Raw genomic sequence first — 6,819 nt, forward strand, 5'->3', positions numbered from 1 at the left:
CGGCTCCCGGGGCCCCTCCCTCCTGCAGGGCTCCTCCCCTCCCGCCACTGCTCGCTGGGGGGCCAGACACAGGCTGCAGGACGCCTCAGCCGCCTCCTCCGGGCTCCTTCCGGGCGCCCCCTCCTCCTGGGCTCGGCCCCGGAGCCACTCTGCCCCGTGGGCACGTTTCCCAGTCCACGCGAGCCTGGATGGCTGCCTGAGCCGGGCGGGCCCAGGACACGCGTATGCCACAGGCTGGCGGGCGGGGCATGCCCTGACCCTGCCTCCCGCCCGCCAAGCTTGAGCAGATAGAACTGGCTCCAGAACAGGTGGGGTGTGGGCGTGGGTCCACGTCTGCCTGTCGATTTATTTAGCAATTAAAATCATAAAACCTGAAGTTAACAGGGGCCAGAAGGACTGGTCAGTGGTTGGAATCAGCCGCAAGTGTGGGCAGAGGGTAGGTAAGATAGAGAGACAATGGGGCGGGCGAGATAGCACAGCAGGGAGGGCATTTGCCTTGCACGCGGCCGACCCGGGTTTGATTCCCAGCATCCCATAGGGCCCCCTGAGCACCGCCAGGGGTGATTCCTGAGTGCATGAGCCAGGAATCACCCCTGTGCATCGCCGCATGTGACCCAAAAAGCAGAGAGAGAAAGAGAGAGAGAGAGAGAGAGAGAGAGAGAGAGAGAGAGAGAGAGAGAGAGAGAGAGAGAGACCAGTATAACAATAATAGCTGGGAAGGATCACGCTGGACAAGAACTAACTGTTAAAAGTAGGTAAAGGGATATTCCTGATAACCTTTCAGTATCTGTATTGCAAACCACACTGCCCAGAGAGAGACAGAGACACAGAGACAAAGAAGAAAAGTGCCTGACACAGAGGCCGGCTGTGGGGTGTGAGGTGGGGGGTGGAGGGAACTGGGTTCACTGGTGCTGGAAACATTTCACTGGTGGAGGGACAGGAGTTGGAACACTGTATGACTAAAACCTGATCATGAACAGCTTTGTAAAGGATCTATCTCACAGTGATTTTTTTTAAAAAGTAAAATAATCCAAAAGAAAAAAAAAAATCCTGGGGCCGGAGCGATAGCACAGCGGGTAAGGTGTTTACCTTGCACGCGGCCGACCCAGGTTCAATCCCTGGCATCCCATATGGTCCCCCAAGCACCACCAGGATTAATTCCTGAGTTCAAAGCCAGGAGTAACCCCTGAGCATTGCTGGGTGTGACCCAAAAAGCAAAAATAAATAAATAAAAAGTAAAATAAAATAAAAATAACATAAAAACCTGAAGTTAATAGGTTTTCTTAAAGACAGCATCACAGTGTTTGAACCATAATCACAAAAATTTGTAAGTGTGTAAAAACATGTATCACTTCACTTTTATCACTTGTCTTCCCATTGATCTTCGATTTGCTCAAGCAGGCACCAGTAACGTCGCCAATTGTCCCTGTTGAGTGCTAGTGTAGCCCAATGATATCTGCTCGCTCCAGGAACAGGAAGAGCCTCAAATCGTTCATTCAGGGTTTTGACAAAGAAGTCTGACCATCTTGTTGGTGGGCGGCCACGTGGTCTTTTGACGTCCCATGGAATCCATTTGGTAACAGCTCTAGTCCAGCGGTCGTCTCTGAATCGCATTACATGTCCAGCCCATCTGATTTTTGATGCCTTGGCAAACGAGACAGTGTCCCTGATTCTTGACCTTCGACAAAGGTCGGAACTCCGGATTCCTTCTCTCACATGAGTGAGATGTGATACTCCTAGCATAGCTCTTTCAATTCCTCTTTGGGATACCCAAATAGCCTTCTCATCCTGTTTGCATAGGGCCCAGGTCTCTGAGGCATATGTTAGTGCAGGAAGAACAGTGAAATCGAAGAGATGTGCCCAGAGTCGGAGATCCTTCGCCCTCTTAACCACTTCTTTGACTCTCTTGAAGGCGTTCCACGCTGCTCTCTTCCTCCTGCACAGTTCTGGCGCCAAGTCATTCCTCATGTTGAGTTCTCGACCCAGGTACACATAGCTGCTGCATTCGTAGATGTTCATTCCATTGAGAGCAAATGAAGCATCAGAGACTAGTTAGTTTTCGTGAGCATCATCTTGCTGAGGTTCAGCTGCAGTCCGACCTTTCCACACTCAAAGTCAAAGTTGGCCAGCATTTGTGCCGCTTGGCTAATGTTTGGCGTTATGAGAACGATGTCATCATCGAAGCGGAGGTGGTGTAGTTGCCAACCGTCTATCTTCACTCCCATTTCTTCCCATTCCAGTTGTCTCATGATGTTCTTGAGGGTGACGCTGAAGAGTTTCAGTGAAATGGTGTCGCCCCTGCAGCACACCTCTTTACATCAATGATCACTTCCTTGTGGAATGGTGAGATCCTGGTGGTGAATCTGTAATACAGCTCAAGGAGGATCTTGATGTACTGAGTTTGAATGCCCTGTTTGGCTAGCGCTTCGATGACCACTTCAGTCTCAACAGAATTGAAGGCCTTTCTTTAAGTCGATAAACGTTAGACAGAGCGGCATCTTGAACTCTCGCGAAACTTCAATGAGTTTGGTCACTGTGTGGATATGGTCGATCATGCTGAATCCTTTTCGGAACCTGGCTTGCTTGCATGGTTGTCCTTCGTCTAGTGTTCTGCCTATTCTATTCAGTATGACTTGAGTGAACAACTTGTAGATGACAGACAGCAGGCAGACTGGGCGAGAGTTGCTGGTGTCATGGATGTCTCCCTTCTTGTACAACAGAATGGTCCTGCTGGTTTTCCACAGGGACAGAACCTTGCATTCAGACAGGTAGGTGTGAAGAGCCAAGCCAGTGTATTGATGAGTACGGGTGGCAGATTCTTCAGGTGTTCGGGTCTGACCTTGTCTGGACCGGGTGCTGTATGCATTTTTTTTTTTGCTTTTTGGGTCACACCCAGTGATGCTCAGGGGTTACTCCTGGCTTTGCACTCAGGAATTACTCCTGGCGGTGCTTGGGGAACCATATGGGATGCCAGGGATCGAACCCGGGTCGGCCGCGTGCAAGGCAAATGCCCTACCTGCTGTGCTATCACTCCGGCCCCTGCTGTACGCATCTTTACTGACGAAATGGCGTGTCGGATTTCGGAAGGAAGGACGTTGCGAACGACATATCCATCCTGTGGAATCTGGTATGTGGGCAGGTGGACATGGCTGTCAAAGAGATCCAAGTAGAAGTCGTGAATAATCTTCTCCATTGCCCTTCTGGAAGATGTGATAGATCAGGACATCAGAGGGTAGTCATCTTGGTCTTGTAGTTGTCAAAGGACAGGTGAGTGTTGCAAATACTTTTCCCAGCTTCTGCCACATCGGCCAACACTGCTGTTCTTCTCTCTTTGAGGTCTTCCTCTATTGCTTCTCTGCACAGCTTTTTTTAAAATATATATATATATAAAACATCACTGTCACTGTCACCGTCACTGTCATCCCATTGTTCATCGATTTGCTCCAGCGGGCACCAGTAATGTCTCTCATTGTGAAACTTATTATTACTGTGTTTGGCATATCCAATACGCACAGGTAGCTTGCCAGGCTCTGCCGTGCGGGCACAATACTCTCGGTAGCTTGCCGGGCTCTCCGAGAGGGGCAGAGGAATCAAACACAGGTTGGCCATGTGAAAGGCGAACGCCCTACCACTGTGCTATCGCTCCAGCCCAAATATATATATATGTATATATTAATATATAAAATATATACATATTAAATAAATAAAAACATCAAAGGTGGGGGTGAAGTCCCCAATCTCAGCCACGTTGCATACAGTGAGGGGGTCAGTGGAGGGGCCCCGGGGGTGGGCAGGGGGCTCTCTCCGTAGAGGGTGCTTTCACACTTCCCAGGTGAGACGGAAATGACAAAACTCCTGTTTGATTTTGTTTGTGTTTGTACGCGGAGCAGAATGCCGCCCCCGGAAACTTTCTAGAGTCCCTCTGGGGAGCTGGCTCAGGACCCAACTGATTAGTCAACCCTATCAGCCACTTATTCTGCCTTTCCAATCACACCCTCCTTATGTACAGCTCACGCAAACCACCGCGGAGTCCAGAAGGCGTGGAGCCCAGACACACGCGGCTCTCCCCAGATTCACCAGCCACCTCAGAGGACCAGAATTTCCACAGCCAGAGGAAGGGGCGGGCTTGCAGTTGTGGATTCACCAAGCTGTTGGCCACGGACAGGACGGACGGATGGACAGACAAACAGAGGTGTGTATGAGGCCTTCTCTGGGTCACCTGGCTGCTGTGGATTTCCCTGCGTGCAGGAGGGATGCCAAACGCCAAACGCCAAACGCCCAGCAACGGCTGTTCTCTGTTCGTGTCTGCAGGGAAGGGCTTATCAGACTCCAGTGTTTATAAACACGACAGCTTAAGTGGGCAGACACAACTGAGAATCCAGCTTTCTTGTTTCTTCATTGAGGGAAGAATGACGAGATGTCCGCCCTCCCGGAGCCGGCTCCAGGAGGAAACGCAGGCATGGCCAGGGCAGCCCCGCCGGGCAGAGATGGCACAGACCCGTCCCCCCCACACCACCCCAGGCAGCTCCGGGCAAGGGCAGCTCTGGGCATAAAACATCATAGAGGCAGCAGTGCCCGAGCCAGGGGAGTGGGCCCGCCCCGTGGCCTGGAACCCACTGTTTACAGATGGCAGCGCCCGGGGACCCTCCGCTTCCCACAGCTGCCCGGCCGCGTAGATCCCGTCACCCGAGCTTCTCAGTCCCGTCCCGGGGGCCTGGACAGGAGCAGGCTGCAGGCCTGGCTCCAGCGGGTGAAGACGCTCCCTTCCGTGATGCAGTCGGGTTGGGATTGGAATTAGAATTCAATTAAGGTTAGTGTGAGTTAGTACACCGGGGCTATTATTAGGATGGGGTTAATTAAAACTGGATGGCAGGAGTGAGCGGCAGCAGGAGACGGCTGGTTAGTTGGGTGGAAAATTAAAGCGGAGCCCACGCGAGTTTGCCGGGGAAGAGAAAGCCCCCGGGAGCCGGAGGGTCGGCAGAGGCCAGGCCCGCCCCGCCCCGCCGCCCGCTTCCCCATGAATAGGGCGCGTCCCTCGCGAGAGTCCCGGGAGTGGGGACAGGAATGCACACGCGGCCAGCACCGTGCCAACCTCACATTCCACACCCCCGGCCCGGGCTGCCCAGGAGCCAGGCGCCCCCCCTCAGCCCACTCTGGGGAGCACAGCTAAGGCCGTGGCATTTCAGAGCCACGTAACCATAGAGACCCCAGCACAGCCCCTGCTGCGAGACTCTTCCCACAGGGGCCGCTCTTCTGGGGGAGCCCCAGCTCTGAGCACCTGCATAGGTGAGCGCACACCTGCAGGAGGCGCCCCAGGGACCCCACACGGCCGCCCCTCGTCTGCCACAGGGCACAGCAGCCGGTCCTGGACATTCCTCCCAAGGGGACGCCCCTGCAGCCCACAAGGCCACTCACAGTCTCCACTTCCCAGGCCCTCACGCCCTGGGGGCGGAGAGGATGCTGATGGGGCAGGGAGGAAGAGGCAGGGAGGAGGACCGGCCTCTCCTGCCCGCAGCCTCAGCTCTGCGCCCCTGCACTCGCCCTGTGGCCTCAGAGCCTCGCAGCTCCTGAGTCCCCGGCCCAGACAGCCCAGTCCCTCCTTCCTTCCTGTCCCTGCTGCCCTCTCATGCTCTGAGTCCACACGACCTTCACCTCCCTAGACCCTCCATCTCGCCCTCACAAAGCCCCCGGAGGAGGGGCTGGTGGAAGCTGGTCCCCAGGCAGGTCCCAGGAAGTGGGCTGGATGCGAGTGGAAAATGCGTGAGCAAGTGTCACCCAGGCTTTGCAGGAGAAAGGGAGAGAGGGAGGGCGAGAGATGGGGAGAGGGAGGGAGAGAGATGGGGAGAGGGAGGGAAAGAAGGAGGGAGAGGGGGAGGGAGGGAGGGAGGGAGAGAGGGAGAGAGAAAAGGATGGAGGGAGAGAAGGAGGAAGAGAGGGAGGGAGGGAGAGAGAGGGGGAGAGGAGAGAGGGAGAGAGTAAAAGAGGGAGGGAGAGAGGGAGGGAGGGAGAGGGAAGGAGAGAGGGGAGAAGGAGAGAGTGGGGAAGAGAGAGGGAGAGAGGGGAGAGGAGGGAGAGAGGGAGGGAGAGGGGAGGGAGGGAGAAAAGGAGGAAGGGAGAGGGAGGGAGAGAGAGGGAGAGGGAGAGGGGGAGAGGAAGGAGAGGAGGGAAGGAGGGAGGGAGAGGGAGAGAGGGAGAGAGAAAGGAAGAGAGAGGGAGGGCAGGAGGGAGGGAGGGAGGGAGGGAGAGAGGAGGGGGTAGGGGAGGAGAGAGGAGGGAGGGCAGAAGGGAGGCCCGGGCACCAGGGGCAGCCTTCTGGCTACTAGCGCCCTCCAGGAGCCGCTCTCTGGCCGCCCCACCACCCACCACCATCTGCGCAAAACTTTTTCTCCTTTCCTCCTGGTTCTCCGGAATCCCGAGGTCGCGGGATGGCCAGGCGGCACAGAGGCTGCCAGAGAGGAGAGGCGCGAGGGGTGTGGGACAGGCCTCGGCGGGGAGGAGGAACCAGTCCAGGGGTGGATACCGCAGATACCGCGGTTCAGACCCGACTCGGGTCCCGGCATGGGAGGCACCTGCAGCGCGCGCCTGGTGCTCGCTAGGACCCCCTGGGCCCGGCTGGGACAGGTGGGACCCCATCGCTCCCAGAACCTTCCAGCTCTGGGGGGCTAGAGCCCCTGCTGCTGAGCGGCCCGTCTGGTGCCAGCGCCCCGGAGAGCGCGGGACCCCTCTGTCCCGGAGGGGACAGGCTGCACCGGCCCGGGCCCTGGCGGGGGTCGCGGCCCCGGGAAGGAGCTGACGCAGAGCGGGGCCGCGGGCAGGACG

This window comes from Sorex araneus, chromosome X (genome assembly GCF_027595985.1).
Source record: "Sorex araneus isolate mSorAra2 chromosome X, mSorAra2.pri, whole genome shotgun sequence".
NCBI classification, from domain to species: Eukaryota; Metazoa; Chordata; class Mammalia; order Eulipotyphla; family Soricidae; genus Sorex; species Sorex araneus.